Source organism: Hemiscyllium ocellatum, chromosome 10 (genome assembly GCF_020745735.1).
Source record: "Hemiscyllium ocellatum isolate sHemOce1 chromosome 10, sHemOce1.pat.X.cur, whole genome shotgun sequence".
In the NCBI taxonomy this organism is placed as follows: Eukaryota; Metazoa; Chordata; class Chondrichthyes; order Orectolobiformes; family Hemiscylliidae; genus Hemiscyllium; species Hemiscyllium ocellatum.
Window position 1 is genome coordinate 86,567,443 of NC_083410.1, and position 18,914 is coordinate 86,586,356.

The window sequence follows — 18,914 nt, forward strand, 5'->3', positions numbered from 1 at the left end:
TGTACACACTTCGTGTAGCACCATCATTGAGACAGACTGATGGTTTTGAGTGTTTCCAAAAGTTATGAACCAGACCAAACCTTCTCAAAATATATTAAAAAGATAGCCTAGATCTGAACTTTTCTTATTTTGAAGGCAAGTGCCAGGCATTTCATTCTAGATGCAATTCAATTAGTCAAACTACCAACCTTGATGCAAATCACACTTTATTCATATAATAGTTAAAATCAAAACAAAAGAAGAAATTGGAATAACAAGTCTGTTGGAAAATTTAACAGAATAGTAGATTATTTAACTGTTAAATAATAACTGTTTAAAAATAGTAACATTCCATCAACACACTCTTGGCAAAGACAGATTCGACAAAATTGATTGTGTCACTGGCAATTTTCCAGTCCAGGAGCAAAACACATCAAGATGAAACTCTGAGAAAGGAGAGAGACGCAATTCAGCCTCCAAACCCAATTTCAAGACCCCAGCAATTTAGGAGCTTGACCCCACCCATTCAGACTGCTTTTGTTGTTCCAATTTAAAAAAATAAACAAGTCCTCACAAGCTGTTTACTTTATTGGCTTTGGAACAGACCGCTTTGCATTTCCATCTCAATGGCCGAGTGGTATAATCACTAGACTATTAATCCAGAAACTCAGCTAATGTTTAGGACCTGTGTTCAAATCCTGCCATGGCAAATACTGGAATTTGAATTCAATTAAGAGGGTCTGTTAATGACCATGATTTATAAAAACCCACCTGTTTCACTAACGTCCTTTAGGGAAGGATATCTGCCATCCAGGTGGATGGGGTGACCCCTTCTCCCGCCTCCAACACACCCCATCTACCTGGACACCCCGTGCTGGCCTCCTACTTGCCCTTGATCTCTTCATAGCCAACTGCCGCTGCGACATTAACCGCCTCAACCTCTCCACCCCTCTCACCCACTCCAACCTCTCACCCTCGGAACATGCAGCCCTCCACTCCCTCCGTTCCAACCCCAACCTCACTATCAAACCTGCAGACAAGGGAGATGCGGTAGTAGTTTGGGGCACCGACCTTTACACCACTGAAGCTAAATGCCTGCTCGCGGACACCTCTTCCTACTGTCCCCTTGACCATGACCCCACCTCCCACCATCAGACCATCCATAACCTTATCACCTCAGAGGATCTCCCATCCACCACCTCCATCATCATAGTCCCACAACCCCACACTGCCCGTTTCTACCTCCTGCCCAAATTCCACAAACCTGACTGCCCCGGCTGACCCATTGTCTCAGCCTGCTCCTGCCCCACAGAACTCAACTCTGCATACCTCGACACGGTCCTGTCACCTTTAGTCCAAGAACTCCCCACCTATGTTCGGGACACCACTCACGCCCTCCACCTCCTCCATGATTTTCGCTTCCCCGGTCCCCAACGCCTTATCTTCACCATGGACATCCAGTCCCTGTACACCTCCATCCCCCATCACAAAGGACTCAAAGCCCTCCGCTTCTTCCTTTCCCGCCGTACCAACCAGCACCCTTCCACTGACACCCTCCTTTGACTGACTGAACTGGTCCTCACCCTGAACAACTTCTCTTTCCAATCCTCCCACTTCCTCCAAACCAAAGGAGTAGCCATGGGCACCCGCATGGGCCCAGCTATGCCTGCCTCTTCGTAGGATATGTGGAACAGTCCATCTTCCGCAGCTACACTGGCACCACCCCCCACCTTTTCCTCTGCTATATCGATGACTGTATCAGCGCTGCCTCGTGCTCCCACGAGAAGGTTGAACAGTTCATTCACTTTGCCAACACCTCCCATCCCGATCTCAAATTTACCTGGACCATCTCAGACTCCTCCCTCCCCTTCCTAGACCTTTCCATTTCTATCTCGGGCGACCGAATCAACACGGTCATTTACTACAAACCGACCGACTCCCACAGCTACCTAGACTACACCTCCTCCCACCCTGCCCCCTGTATAAACGCCATCCCATATGCTGCATCTGCTCCCAGGAGGACCAGTTCCAATACCGTACCACCCAAATGGCCTCCTTCTTCAAAGACCGCAATTTCCCCCCAGATGTGATCGACGATGCCCTCCACCGCATCTCCTCCACTTCCCGCTCCTCCGCCCTTGAGCCCCGCCCCTCCAATTGCCACCAGGACAGGATCCCACTGGTCCTCACCTACCACCCCACCAACCTCCACATGCATCATATTATCTGTCATCATTTCCGCCACCTCCAAACGGACTCCACCACCAGAGATATATTTCCCTCCCCTCCTCTATGAGCGTTCCGAAAAGACCACTCCCTCCATGACTCCCTCGTCAGGTCCACACCCCCCACCAATCCATCCTCCACTCCCGGCACCTTCCCCTGCAACCGCAAGAAATGCAAAACTTGCGCCCACACTTCCCCCCTTACTTACCTCCAAGGCCCCAAGGGATCCTTCCATATCCGCCACAAATTCACCTGCACCTCCACACACACATCATTTACTGCATCCGCTGCACCTGATATGGCCTGCTGTATATTGGGGAGTCAGGCCACCTACTTGCGGAACGTTTTAGGGAACACCTCTGGGACACCCGGACCAACCAACCCAACCACCCCGTGGCTCAACACTTCAACTCCCCCTCCCACTCCGCCAATGACATGCAGGTCCTTGGACTCCTCTATCGCCAGACCATAGCAACACGATGGCTGGAGGAAGAGCGCCTCATCTTCTGCCTAGGAACTCTTCAACCACTAGGGATGAATCTAGATTTCTCTAGTTTCCTCATTTCCCCTCCCCCCACCTTGTCTCAGTCAAATCCCTCGAACTCAGCACCGCCTTCCTAACCTGCAAGCTTCTTCCTGACCTCTCTGCCCCCACCTCGACTCCAGTCTATCACCCTCACCTTGACCTCCTTCCACCTATCGCATTTCCAACGCCCCTCCCCCAAGTCCCTCCTCCCTACCTTTCATCATAGCCTGCTGGACATACTTTCCTCATTCCTGAAGATGGGCTCATGCCCGAAATGCGACTCTCCTGCTCCTTGGATGCTGCCTGAACTGCGCTTTTCCAGCAACACATTTTCAGCTGTTTGCAACCTTGGTCTTGTATATCAGATTTGTGCTGTTACTATGACTGTGCATTTAAAACACTATTATCATCCAACATTACTCCTATCTCAGGTCATCTGCTGCTGAAATTGTCATTCAAACTTTGTTACTTCAGGATTTGACTATTTCAGTAAATTCTTAGCTTATCTCTCATATTCTGTCTTAATTAAACTGACATAATTAAGAATTAAACTTGAAGCAATCCAAAACTCTGCTGTCCATATCCTAACTTACACTGAGTCTGATTCACCCATTATTCGTATGCTTGCTAATCTACTTCAACTGGTGATCAAATAACAACTTGATTTTTAAATTCTCATCCTTGTTTTGAAGTGACTCCATGGCCTTTTTCTTCCCTAACTGTGTAATCTTGTCCAACTGTACAACATTCCAAAATATCTGCACTCTTCTAATTTTAGTTTCTTGTGTTTCTCCAAGTTTAATTATTAGCAGCCGTGCCTCAGTGCCCTGAGTTCTGGAATATCACCACCCCACCCCCCTCCCCTTGCCTCCTCAGCGCACTTTCCTCCTTAGGATGCCCCAGAAAACCTATCTCATGTACATGGTAACTTGTGCAGAAAATGTGAACACGGTTCTAAATAGGTATTTTGTCTCTGTCTCTCTGGAATGGTGGATAAATCTCCAGGATTGTGTGAACTGCATTACAGGTTGTTAAAGGAAGCCAAAGAAGAAATATTAGATGTTCCAAGGAAGTCAGTCCCTCTGTATTAACCTTTTCTTACGCCCAACACTGAGGTAAGATTTACATCTATAATTATTTGGCCCATCCCTTGCAGCCTTTTTTGAATAATGGTACAACATTTAGAGACCTCCAATCCTCTGGTACTTTGCCTACATCTAGTATTGAATTACTGGAATCAATATTTAGAAATAGGATTAATTGTTAGTTGGAGAGGTATAGATTAATCACTGATAATTAGCATGATTTTATTGAGGCAAGGTCTTTGAATTCCAAAATTAACCAAATATTTTGTGCAATTAACAAGGAGGACTGATGAGATTCGTGCAGTGGACGTTGTCCACATGGACTTTAGTAATGTATTGGAAAACTGTTATTTGGCAGTTTATTAAGTAAAATAATTTTAGGGCCTGAACTCTTTTATATCCCAGCCCCCTATCCCACACATCAGATGTTGTTATCACAAAGTCTGCCATTACACACTACCTGTTATTAGGCACTAACAGTCTCTATTAACAACCTCTCACTGTCTGGACAGATCGTTATCCACTCGTTTATGTGTCCAACTATACTCTCTCTTTGGGTTCTATCCCCATCTATTTTTTACTCCTTACCCTATCCCTCCACCCTATCGTCTGCATATAAACCAGTATTTTCCTAGCTACCATCATTTCTGAGGAAGGATCACTGGATTCGAAATGTCAACTCTGATTTCTTCTCAAAGATCCTGCCAGACAGATTGAGTTTTTCCAGTAATTTCCATTTTTGTTTCTGATTTACAGTACCTGCAGTTCTTTTGGTTTTTATGGAATATGGTGAATTGAAAGTAAAATTGGTTCAGTGACAGGAAATATAGGGTAATGCTTGACATTTTTCGGAATGGAAAAATTGCCAGTGATGTTTCACAGGGTTCAGTTTTTGGTTATTTGCTGATTGTGGTGCATATTAAAGATTTGAATAAATGTAGACGGTATGATCAGGAGACAACTCGGAGAAAGTGAGGACTGCAGATGTTGGAGATCAGAGTCCAAATGTGTGGCGCTGGAAAAGCGCAGCAGGTCAGGCAGCATCCGAGGAGCAAGGGAATCAACATTTTGGGCATAAGCCCTTCATCAGGAATGTATGGCAGTGGGGGAGGGAGGGGGTGGGTTGAGGAGGAAGGTAGCTTGGAAGGTGATAGGTAGATGCACTTGGGGGGTGATGGTAGTAGGGTGGAGCAGATAGATGGGAAGAAAAATGGACAGGTGGGACAGTTCAAGAGGGTGGTGCTGAGCTGGAGGGTTAGATGAAGAGGATGGTTGTCAACTGCAGGAAGATGTCAATGATTTGGTTGAGCTGGTAGAAAAGTGACAAACGGAATTCAATCTGAAGAAGTGTAAAGTTATGCAGTTGGGAAAGGCAAACAAATCAATGTGTTCTGGTGCAACTTGACAAACCACCAAAAGACCAGGTACAAGTTACAATCATTTATTCCAGTTAACTCAGGGACACCCAGTTTTAAATAGTCTAAGACAGTACTCAGCAAAGTCAAAAACACTCATTCTTTATACACCTTAAGTCACATATACATATATCAGTGTTTCCTGTGAAGAAGGACATGGAAGCTAAAGAATGTCGGGAAATAGATGGTGACATCTTGAAAAATATCTATATTACAGAGAGTGAAGTGTTGATGTCTTGAAACACATAAAGGTGGAAATAATCCCCAGGACCTGATCAGGGGTACCCTAGAACTCTGTGGGAAGCTAGGGAAGTGATTGCTGGGCCTCTTGCTGAGGTATTTGTATCATCGAGAGTCAGAAGTGAGGTGCTGGAAGACTAGAGGTTGGCGAACGTGGTACCACTATTCAAGAAAGGTGGTAAGGACAAGCCAGGGAACTATAAACGGTGAGCCTGACGTCGGTGGTGGGCAGGTTGTTGGAGGGAATGCTGAGGGACAGGCTTTACATGTATTTGGAAAGGCAAGGACTGATTAGAGATAGTCAACATGGTTTTGTATGTGGGAAATCATGTCTCACAAACTTGGTTGAGTTTTTAGAAGAAGTAACAAAAAGGATTAATGAGGGTGGAGTGGTGGATATGATCTTTATGGACTTTAGTAAGGCGTTCGACAAGGTTCTCCATGGGAGACTGGTTGGCAAGGTTAGAACTCATGGAATACAGGAAGAACTATCCATTTGGATACAGAACTGGCTCAAAGGTAGAAGACAGAGGGTGGTGATGGAGGGTTGTTTTTCAGACTCAAGGACTGCGACCAGTGGAGTGCCACAAGGATTGGTGCTGAGTCCACTACTTTTCATCATTTCTATAAATGATTTGGATGTGAACATAGGAGGTATAGTTAGGAAGTTTGCAAATGAGACCCAAATTGGACGTGTAGTGGACAGCAAAGAAGGTTACCTCAGATTACAATGGGATTTTGATCAGATGGGCCAATGGGCTGAGAAGTGGCAGATGGAGGCTAATTTAGATAAATGTGAGGTGTTGCATTTTGGGAAAGCAAATATTGGCAGAACTTGTACACTTAATGGTAAAGTCCTGGGGAGTGTTGCTGAACAAAGAGACCTTGGAATGCAGGTTGATAGTCCTTGAAAGTGGAGTCGCAGGTAGATAAGATAATGAGGAAGACGCTTGGTATGCTTTCCTTTATTGGTCAGAGTAATGAGTAGAGGAGTTGGGAGGTCATGTTGCGGTTGTACAGGATGTTGGTTAGGCCACTTTTGGAATATTGCATGCAATTCTGGTCTCCTTCCTATCGGAAGGATGTTGTGAAACTTGAAAGCGTTCAGAAAATATTTGCAAGGATGTTGCCAGGGTTGCACGGTTTGAGCTACAGGGAGAGGCTGAACAGGCTGGGGCTGTTTTTTCTGGAGTGTCAGAGGCTGAGGGGTGACCTTATAAAGGTTTATAAAATCATGAAGGGCATGGATACGATAAATAGACAAAGTCTTTTCCCTGTGGTGGGGGAGTCCAAAACTAGAAGGCATAGGTTTAGGGTGAGAGGAGAAAGACATAAAAGATACCTAAGGGGCAACATTTCCACACAGAGGGTGGTGCATATATGGAATGAGCCGCTGGAGGAAGTGGTGGAGCCTGGTACAATTGCAACATTTAAAAGGCATTTGGATGGGTATTTGAATAGGAAGGGTTTGGAGGGATATGGGCTAGATGCTGGCAAGTGGAACTAGATCAGGTTGGGATCTGTGATTGGCATGGACGAGTCAGACTGAAGGGTCTGTTTCCATGCTGTACATCTCTTTGACTCTATGACATATCTTGGTCAATTCTAGTCTTGTCAATTTACAATCACATGTTAAATGGATGTCTTGGCATCAGTTCACTTAGTTCCTCTGGTACATACATCAGGCACTACACTTTATCCATCCAAGGACACACCCATCCTTATCTTGGTGATTCTGCAGTCTGGACTGTGTCCTTGTTTTTAATTATCTAGTCTTTGTCCTGGCCCTCTGCCCTAGTCTAATTCTTTATCTTTCTAAAGTACTTTTGCTCATTATTTTCTGCTGTTTTCTGCTTACAGCTTGTTTTACTGAAAGACACTTCTAAATGAAACCATTCAATCATTTCAGTCCCCCCTTTTAATTGTTTCCAATCCCAAGATATCCAACTTTGCGTTGTTGCCTTTCTCCCTTTATACTCAGCTGCCCATGAATACAGGCCAAGCTTCAAGCTAAGAATTGGAAATGATTATATCATCTCTACAGGCTCTGTAACACGGGCTCTTTCCTTATCTGTAGAGCCATCACATTCCCCAAATCCCATATTCCTTGCCATCTTTTGTGTGTCCTCCTTTGTGGGTAAAGCAAATAGATTAAGTGCACAACTAGTACTAATTGGGTGATAACCAAATTATGGGATGTGATCCTAATTGATGTGTGTTTCTGTACATTCTACCTCCAACTTCACAGGTATTCCCACCAGGTGGTGGTGTCTGTTTGCTCTTTAGCATCAGCCAATGTTCTAACCTGTCGAGTTAGTGTCTAATATGTCCTGTGCACATGCTGGGCCTCACTTCAGTCAACAATGGGATTTCATTGGAGAAATAGCTCAGAATCTGTTTCAGGTTTTTAATACTTTCTGTCACCTCTCAGTTAATTGTTTTTCTCCTGGAGATTTTCACCAGTTCTATCTTTCCCACACCATCTAATATCTGTGGATACTATAGGACTAAGACAGGACATGACTGATTTTTCCCACATTAGAACTTTTCTTGTGATGTGATAATGCAATATCTCTTTGTACAGACATAGGTTACAGAGATTGGTTCCATTGCAGACTATATAGCATCCACTGTGTAATTAGCTATTGCATAAGATCTACATCTTCTTTCTTTTGTATCATATATCAGATGTGAACTCACTACCGAAGAATTTTCTATACTGCATCTATCTGAATGGCACTTATCACATAATTGTCTATTTCTATGGCATGAGGTACAGTACCTTGTAATAAAACCCCAAAAATATACCAATATTTGCTACTCCATGTTAAGCCCCTGTGCTGACAATCAGGCCTTGTACCATGACAGGTTAAAAAGATATGCATGTTTGTATACAAAGAGATATTGCATCATCCTTGCAACTTTTTCTCCGATTTTCCCATGTTTGTTTAAGTGCCCATGATCCAAAGATGCTCAAGATGTCATTCCTGACTGCAGAGTCCAAGAGATTTTTCTCTACATTCGTCAACCTGTTTGTGGTCCATATATGACTCTCTAGTACATTGCCCAAGCTCTGAATTATCCATATCAGCTTGGTTAACTCTCTTGTTAACATTCCTAGTTTGCTGACCTGGTCACTAAACTACTTAGGCATGCAGACCATCCTTGGGGTTCACAATTAAATGTTTCTGCCCAGTTATAGTCAAGTATGCAGTAGTCAAACTGTCATCATCATACTTGTTGGCGTACTGGAGAAGGATCCAAGTGTTACTGGAGTTCAGTTTGTAAACTTTCAGCATAGAACAGCAACCTCATTACTCATTCCTTCTCCTTCCATTTTCCTCAAAGTTAAGGAAACTGTTACAAGTCATGCACAGGAGCTGGTTTACCAGAAGGTTAAGCTGCCCATGGTCCAGGCAGAAAGCAGTTCCATTGTACATTAACAGTCATTTATTGACAGGTACTCAAGAATTACTGGTGAGTCAGATAGTTAGTCTCCCCACAATACATGTAAATGTCATTAGCATGATTCAAGTTCTTCTGTGACTAATTATTCTGAAAAACATCAATCAGTTTATGACATGCTTCAATTGCAACTAGTGCTTCCAGCATTCCTTCCTGTTCGTGTCTACACGTCCATAAGTATTTTGAAGTATTATCTCATAAGGTCTTATCCACTTCAAGGCAAAACCTGATTTTTCAGTTCACATTCACCATCACCTTCCCCCCACACTGCTTAACCAACCTGCTCCATTCCCACCTCTAGTTCCATGTCATGTATGATTTGTTGATCACAAAATTGTCTTAATCCATGCAGCTGCTTGCACAGCTCTTTCACAAACTGATTAACTTTCTCTCTCATGGGCATTGCTTCCTCAATACCAAGCAGTTTACCCAGCAATCTTATTGTCCATCCTGTTGTTAACTCATATGAAGTAAATCTTGTTACCTTGCTGGGTGTTGCCCTGCTTTCTGAGCCTCAGTTTTGATGGGTGACTATTTTCTTGGGGAATGTTCTGACTCTGACACATGAACTGATGTAATCTTGACCCTTGCCTGCAGGTTTGCCAGAACAATCTGCCTCACCAACAATGGCATTCTCATGGGTCAGTCTCTGTTTTGCTCAGCACAGTTAGTTTTAAAGGAATTCATAGGGGTACTGTCTATTTTGAAAGATCCTGCATTATTATCTTGCCATCTCAAGGACTAATTCATGTTTGTTTTATTCAATGATCCATGCCAAGGTCTTCCTCCTGTCACTTTACATACCCATATTTGGAGAGGGATCATTAGCCCACCCACTTTGAAGGGTGGGTCTCACTCATCTTTGCTCTCAGATATGTTACCCCCTGTTCCATGCATAATGGTATCATGTAATGTTATTTGCAAATCCAGATCTGTAATTGGGATAAATGCCACAGTTTTTATTAATATACTGAACTGTCATCCTCCCACAGATCTGTCAGTAAACGTGAGGTCTCTAGTGGTCCAAGGGCCAGTGTAATCCATTCATTCTCTACTAAGCTTCTGAACAGGCTCTGTCAGAAACTTCTGTTTTCGGCTGTTATAAGATATTTACCTAATTTCCTGTCCTTCTTTTGTCTCTTCTGGTGTGCCACCATCATTCCTTCTGTAGCTGGTCTTCCTGCCATTTGTACAGTAGTACTAGCCTATCCTTTCTTTAGGAGTTGGCAGTCTTGTGCAAAGAGACATTGCCTGCCACATCACAATCATTGCCCTTTTTGAGGATTTACAACTGCCACTAACCCTATCTTACCCCTGGTTTGGAGGGTCATTACATGATATCGATATACTTTCCACCACCAATACCCTGTGGTGTTCTGAACTGAATCCTTTATTTAAGAACTTTTGAATATTTCATCATCATTCTTGGGATGTTCCTGCCTGAGAGCTGTACATAAGTTTCCCACTTTTGTTCAATGTGACTGAAAATCCCTGCAGTGCAAAAATAGGCAATTTGGCCCATTGAATCTGCACCAACCATCTGAAGAGAATTCCACCCAGACCCAGACCCCACACTCTCCCCATATTCTTGCATTTCCCATGGCCAATCCGCTTAACCTGCACATTTTAGGATTGTGGAAAGAAACTGGAGCATCTTGTTGAAACCCACACATTCACAGGGAGAACATGCAAACCCCACATAGACAGTTGCCCAAGGCTGAAACCAAACCTGTGTCTCTGGTGTTGTGAGGGACCAGTACTAAGCAGTGAGCTAACTATGATGACTAACTATTACTGGGAGTCCAAAATCAGAGGGCATGGGTTTAAGTTGAGAGAGAAAGGATTTTAAAAAGCACCTGAGGGGTAACTTTCTCATACAGAGGGTTTGCATGTACAGATCAAGCTGCCAGAGGAAGTGGTGGAGGTAGGTACAATTATGACATTTAAAAGGTATCTGGATAGGTTTATGAATAGGAAGAGTTTAGAGGAATATGGGTCAAATGTTAGCAAATGGGATTCAGTCAGATTGGGATGTCCAGTCAGCGAGGATGAGTTGGACCAAAGGATCTGCTTCCATGCCATATGACTCTATGACTCGATCTACTACTGACTCCCTAGAGCTCTGTGGGAAGCGAGGGAAGTGACTGCTGGGCCCCTTGCTGAGATATTTATCTCATCAATAGTGAGGTGCTGAAAGACTAGAGGTTGGCTATCATGTGCCACTGTTTAAAAAGAGTGATAAGGACAAGCCAGGGAACTATAGACCAGTGAGCCTGATGTCAGTGGTGAGCAGGTTGTTGGAGGGAATCCTGAGGGACATGATGTACATGTATTTGGAAAGGCAAGGATTGATTAGGGATAGTCAGTATGGCTTTGTGCATGGGAAACCATGTCTCATAAACTTGATTGAGTTTTTTTGAAGAAGTAACAGAGAGGTTTGATAAGGACAGAGTGGTGGACACGGTCTATATGGACTTCAGTAAGGCGTTCGACAAGGTTCCCCATGGGAGACTGGTTGGTCAGGTTAGATCTCATGGAATACAGGGAGAACTAGCCATTTGGATACAGAACTGGCTCAAAGGTAGAAGACAGAGGGTGGTGGTGGAGGGTTGATTTTCAGACTGGAGACCTGTGACCAGTGGAGTGCCACAAGAATCGGTGCTGGGTCCACTACTTTTCGTGGACATAAATGATTTGGATGTGAGCTTAAGAGGTATAGTTAGTAAGTTTGCAGAAGACACCAAAATTGGAGGTGTAGTGGACAGTGAAGAAGGTTACCTCTGAGTACAACGGGATCTTGTTCAGATGGGCCAATGGGCTGAGGAGTGGTAGATGGCATTTAATTTAGATAAATGCGTTTTGGAAAGCAAATCTTAGCAGGACTTATACATTGCATGCTAAGGTCCTTGGGAGTGTTGATTAACAAGGAGACCTTGGAGTGCAGGTTTATAGCTCCTTGAAATTAGAGTCGCAGGTAGATAGGATAGTGAAGAAGGCATTTGGTCAGAGTACTGAGTACAGGAGTTGGGAGGTCATGTTGCGGTTGTACAGGACATTGGTTAGGCCACATATGGAATATTGCACGCAATTCTGATTTCCTTTGTATTGGAAGGATGTTGTGAAACTTGAAAGGGTTCAGAAAAGATTTAAGGATGTTGCCAGGTTTGGAGGATTTGAGCTATAGGGAGAGGTTGAATAGGCTGGTGCTATTTTCCCTGATACGTAGGGGGCTGAGGTATGACCTTATAGAGGTTTATAAAATCATGAAGCGCATGGATAGGATAAATAGACACCCTGGGGTGTGGAGTCTAGAATTCAAGAGCATAGGTTTAGGGTGAGAGGGGAAGATATGAAAGAGACCTAAGGGACAATGTTTTCATGCAAAGGGTGGTACATGTATGGAATGATCTCCCAGAGGAAGTGGTGGAGGCTAGTACAATTGCAACATTTTAATAAAAAGGCATTTGGATGGGTACATGAATAGGAAGGGGTTTGGAGGGATATGGACAGGGTGCTGGCAGGTGGGTAGATTGGGTTTTGATATCTGCTTGGCAATGACGAGTTGGACCGAAGAGTCTGTTTCCATGCTGTACATCTCTATGACTCACACTTCTTTTGGCAGATGGACATTACATATGCCCATTTAGGCTCTCCTTTCAGAGCTTTAATCATACCGTTCGTGAGAACCACCTATTCATGTGGCGGACTTTGTCTTTTCCATCTCAGCCCACTCCCCTGTTTTGAAGTCATCAGGAATTGTGTTCCACCAATCTGATTGACAGTTAGCTTTTTGGGAATGCATGGAATTTCCTAAATGTAGTTCAGATCTCATGACTGTTGTTCCAAGGCTTGAGCTCGGATAGTTCCTTGCATAGCATGTGCTTCTCGCCTGGAATAAAGAGGATATTCAGTCACAAGGTCTGTATCTTCCCCTTATTCTTCACTCGCAACCCACTCACCCTTAAGTTTCCTTCTTTTCAACTTAGTTTTTCAGTTGTTATAGTCATGTGGGCTAACGTTTTCTCAAATGATGATGCTGTGGGAGTCATGCTTTCATATGGGGTGGTTCTTTTCCATATTTGGCCACTTCCACTTCTAAACTTCCCCAATCAATTTCCTCCTCCCTGTCAGTGATGGGCAACAGTGCTGCCACCAGCTGATCTTTTTTTCCTTAAACGTTCTAACTTATTCACCTGCACAGTTATAAATAAAAAGTGTTAATTATTACTGTTTTTGTTCCGTTGCCTTATTTTGGCTTATCCATCAACTTTTCTGTTCCTTGGTGTCCCTTTGAGGTTCCACTCATTCTTCTGCATTTTCTTAATCTTCTTTTTCTGGCGCTTGATAATGAAACTTGGAGAGTCCTGTGGACCCCATCAAGGTCCACAGAAGCCTTTGGTTCCTTCCTGTCTCCAAAAAACATCTTTTTGTCTTTTTTTCCAACCTTTGCCCACATATATGATGTTTGTTTACCAACTTGTGTGTCTTTGGCTCATACAGTTCTGTTAAAGCTTTTTGGAGTCTGACCTTTCTGTATGGCATTGGCTTCCTAACCTGCCAGTGCAGTTCTGCCTCCTTACTCTGTGCCCCTGTTCTGAGTACGCCTTTAGATACTTTGGATCTCACCCACAATGAGGCTAATCGTTCTACCATGGGGGGGTAAACCAAATCTTGTTTTAACATTCATTCACGGGATTTAGGTGTCACTGGTTGGGCCAGCATGTATTGTCCATCTGTAGTTGCCCTTGAAAACGTGGTGGTGAATTGTCTCACTTCGGTACCCTGTATCCTGGAATGCTGACTACCAATCCTGCCCCCTATCTCAGTGACAGCAATGACATCATGGCCCAACATTTTCATTTGCGCCCTCAACTCATTTGCCTTGTTTGTCAGACTGCTTTCATTAAAATAAAAAATCATCCAACCGTGCCAAACTCCCTTGTGCCTGAACCGGCAATAATTTCGATGCCTTTCTTACTCACTTGCTATCTCATCTCATTTTGGTTTTGCAACTTGTCTTGCAGAATATTTTTTCAGGATCTACTCACCTGAAAAAAGCATCAGCAAATTTCCCAGAAGGATCCTGGTAGCAGTCTGTTTTAGATGCAACCCTTGTACTGGTCCCATTGTCCCAGAAATCTGAAGGCCTCCCTCTTGCACCATCTCTGCAGCCACACATTCATCTAGACTAATGCATTTCTGTTCTCACAACCACATAGAGATTGCTAGTTTTTGGGTCCTGCTTTTTATACCTACTTCCTGGCTTGCTAAATTCTGCCTGAATGACATCATCCCTTTTTCTACCAATGTTATTGGTACCATTGTGTGTCACAGTATCCATCTGTTTGCCCTCCCCCTTCAGGATGCCCTGCAGCTGTGCAGTGACATCCTCGACCCTGGCACTAGGGAGGCAACATACCATCCTGAAGTCTTTCTGCAGCTGCAGAAATACCTGTCTGTTCCCCTTACAAGTGAAACCCCAACCATTATTGTCCTGCCTTTCTTTTTTCTCCCCTCATGTGCAGCAGACCCACTCACATACCATGAAGGTTCACACTGATTTCCCATGTGCAGTCATCTTCTCTGATGGTATGTAAACTGAATATCTATTAAAAATGGAGATGAGCAAAAGACACCCCTGTAGTACCTGCCTTCTTCTACTCTGTTTGGTGGTCACTCTTTTTTCCTGTTCGTTCTTCCCCTGCAGTGTGACCACTTCACTGATAGTGCTGTCCACGACATACTCAACATTGTTGCTGGACACACTTCCTGCTTGTGTGGCCACGAGGGGCAACTAGAGCTTTCATGATTTGATACATAGCACAGAAGCAGCATATCACAAGTGCAAGCTCTGCTGCCACGACTTGCCTTAAGCTCTTCAGTTACTTCCCTTCTTTAAAGTATTAATTATAGATTTACAGAGTACAGGAACACTATACACTTACTTCCCTTACAGTAACTTTACTTCCCTTACTCTACTTTGTTTAATTATATTACTTTATTATATTGGATCTGACTTTTGCCTATTCTTGTGGTTTCTCAGTTAATCCCTTCTTAAAAAAAAAATTCACCGCTTCTCTGTGATGTCACTGTTTGACTTGTTTTCCCAACCAATAAACCCTGAAGCTGCAACTATTAAACCCACTTATCATGTTGCTGCCTCCCTTGCTCTGCTGAGTTGAAGCTGATGTTCTGGAACTAAAATGACTGACCTTTAATAACCACAACCATCCATCTTTGTGCCAGGCTTGATTCCAATCAAAGGAGAATTTTCTTCATGATTCTCATTGCCTCCAGTTTTGCTAAGGTTCCTTGATGTCATTCTCAGACAAATACAGTCCTGATGTCAAGGGCAGTCACTTTCACCACACCTCTGGAATTCAGCTCTTTTGTCAATGATTGAACCAAATTTGTAATGGGCTCAGGAGCTTGGTGGGTCTCACAGAACCCAAACTTGGCCTGAGTGTTATTGCTAAGTGAGTGTTGCTTGGTCACACTGTTGAAAACATCTTGACAATAAAAAGGAAAACAAGAAATACGTAACAGGTACAAAAGGAGCAAAACAATGGAGGCCCTGGAGGAGTATAGAAAGTGTAGTGTGGGAGTTCAAGCAAGTAGGACAACAAAGAGAGGGTTTGAAAAAATGCTGATGGGCAAGATGAGGGAGAATCCCAAGATATTCTACAAGCATATCAAGGGAAGAGAATAACCAAGGAAAGAGGGCCTATTAGGGACCAAGGAGAAACTGTGCGTGAAACTGCAGGACATATGTAGAGTGTTAAATTAAAACTTCACTTCTGTTTTTACTCAGGAGGAGGAGGCTGCAAGTACAGAATTTGAGAATGCTAAACAGACGTCCTGGCATCAGTTGAAAATTCAACTTTAGAATAATGTCAGCAGGGAAACAGACTCTTCAGCTCAACATAGCCATGCCAACCAGGTTTTCTTAGCTGTACTAGTTCCATTTGCCTGCGTTTAGCCCATATCCTTTAAACTGTGATGTTCTTGAGCAGATAGATATAAGAACTAAGGAACTATTGGAGGTTTTGGCAGATTTAAAGCAGTGATATCTCAATGTCCACATGAGTTGTATCCCATGCTGCCATGGGAGATGAGGGAGGATATTGCAGGGGCCCTGACCCAAATTTTTAAATCTCTGGCCATAGGGGAGGTACCTAATGTCTTGAGGACAGCTAATGTTTTCCAATAACAAGGGTGGTAGAAAAAGATGAAGGAACTATAGACCAATGAGTTTAGCATCAGTGATAGGGAAGCTATTGGAGAAAACTGTGAAGGACAAAATTAAACTCTGTTTTGAGAGACAAGTTTTGATCAGAGATAGTCAACATACTTTGTCAGAGGGAGGTCATGCCTAACAAATCTAGTGGAATTTTTTGAGGAGGTGACCACATTTTTGGGTGAGGGTAAGGCAGTTAATGTAATTTATTTGAATTTCAGCAAAGTCGTTGACAAGGTCCCACTTGGAAAACTGATAAAGGCAAAAATCTTGTGGGATCCAGGGTAATTTGGCAAGTTGGATCCAAAATTGGGTGTGTGATAGGAGACAATGAGCAGTGGTGAAAGGCTGTTCATGTGACTGGAGCCTGGTGTGTAGTGGTATACCACAGGGATCAGTGGTTATTGTGTGTAATGTTCATAAAGATGTAGATGAAAATTTGGGGGTGAGTGGGGATGAAAAGTTAGATTGCAGATGCCACAAAAGTTGGCTAGATAGTTCAAAGTGAGGAGGAAGGTGTCAGGTTGTAGGACGATATGTATGGATTGGTCAGATGGGCAGATCAGTGACATCTAATTTAATCCTGATAATTCTGAGGTGATGCACTTTGGCAGAAAGTGGCAGGACAGGTTAAGGGGGTATTTAAGAAGATATACAGGATACTTTCTTTTTCAGTCATGATACAGAGGTCATGATACAGGAAATATATGGAACTTTGGTTGGGTTACAGCTGGAGTACTGCGTGCAGTTATTGGTCACCATGCTACAGGTAGGATGTGATTGCACCGGAGCGGGTACAAAGGAGATTGATCAGGATATTGCCTGGGATGGAGCTATTAAGAGATGCTGGATAAGACACTGTTTTCTTTGGAGCAGAGAAAGTTGAAAGGGGATTTGATAAGGTGGATAAGATTAAGACGGCCATGGACAGGGTGAATAAAAAGCAGCTTTTCTCCTTAGTCTTAGGATCAATATCATGGGAGCATAATTTTAAAGTGAAAGGCAGGAGATTTAGTGGTGATTTGAGGAAAATATTTTCACCCAGAGGGCAGTGGGGGTCCATAATGCACTGAATTGAGGTGGGGAAATCTCACAACATTAAAAAAGTATTGGGATGAGCACATTAGGTGTCATAACATTCAAGGCTATGGGCTTAGTGTGGGAAAATGGGACTAGTAGTGTAATTTTGGCAGTACAGACTCAATGAGCCAATTCTATGACTGTCCATCACTTTATTAATGATTGAGGGTAGATTGATGGGGACAGAAATTAATTGGATTGGATTTGTCCTGCTTTTTGAATACAGGACACGTGGGCGAATTTCCACATCATCAGGGAAAAACCAGTATTGCAGCTGTACTGGGTTAAACTAGCTCAGCAGGGGGATGAGAACCTGTGGTGTAGTTCCAGTGCTCAGGAAGATGTGAGTAGGGAGGACATAGACAGGATTTCACACGGACAGTCACAGGATTGTGCTGGCAGACAGCAAGCTGGTTTGGAGTGTGTCTACTTCAACGTCAGGAGTATCCGGAATAAGGTAAGTGAGCTTGCAGCATGGACAGGTACCTGGGACTTCGAATGTTGTGGCCATTTCAGATACATGGATAGAGCAGGATCAGGAATGGATGTTGCAGGTTCCAGAGTTTAGACCTTTCATTAAGATCAGGGAAGGTGGTAAAAGAGAGGGAGATGTGGCTTTGTTAATCATGGACAGTATAGTGGTGGCTGAAAGAACTTTTGACGAGGACTCGTCTACTGAGGTGTTATGGGCTGAGGTTAGAAACAGGAGAGGAGAGGTCACACTGCTGGGAATTTTTTATAGGCCTCTGCAAATTTCCAGGGATGTGGAGAGAGGATTGGCAAAATGATTCTGGGTAGGAATGAAAGGAACAGGGTGGTCATTATGGGGGACTTTTAACTTCCCCAACATTGACCGGAAATGCTATAACTCTAGTACATCAGATGCATCAGTTTTTGTCCAATGTGTGCAGGAAGGTGTCCTGACAGTATGTTGAAGGGCTGACAAGATGGGAAGCCACACTGGATCTGGTACTTGGTAATGAACCAGGCCAGGCATTTGATTTAGTGGTAGGTGAGTGTGGAGAGAGTGACCATTATAATGAGGGGGCATAGCTGCAAATTGAGGGGTGATAGATTTAAGACAGATGTCAGGGGCAGGTTCTTTACTCAGAGTGTTAAGGGTGTGGAATGCCCTGCCTGCCAGTGTAGTTAACTCAGCCACATCAGGGGCATTTAAATGGTCCTTGGATAAAGATATGGATGATGATGGGATAGTGTCAGGGAATGGGCTTAGATTAGTTCACAGGTTGGCGCAACATTGAGGGCCGAAGGGCCTGTTCTGCGCGTATTGTTCTATGTTCTATAACAGCTAAGCTTGGGGTGCAACAAGTTCTGCAGCATATCCTCAGTATTATTGCCAGAATGTTGTCAGGGCCCATTGACTGCCTTTCTTGACATCACATGGAGTGAACTGCATTGGCTGAAGACTGGCATCTCTCACACTGGGGACACCTGGAGGAGTACAAGATGGATCATCCACTTGGTACTACTGGCTGAAGACTGTTGCAAAATACTGCTGCCTTACTAAAATATATTTATCAGTTTGGAGGCCTGGTCCCAGCAATGTTACACAATACTTTGCCAACGAGGCCAATATTGCAGTGGTGCAAGCTGACAAACTACCAGAATCAATGTTACAATTCTTATTCAAGGGTACACAG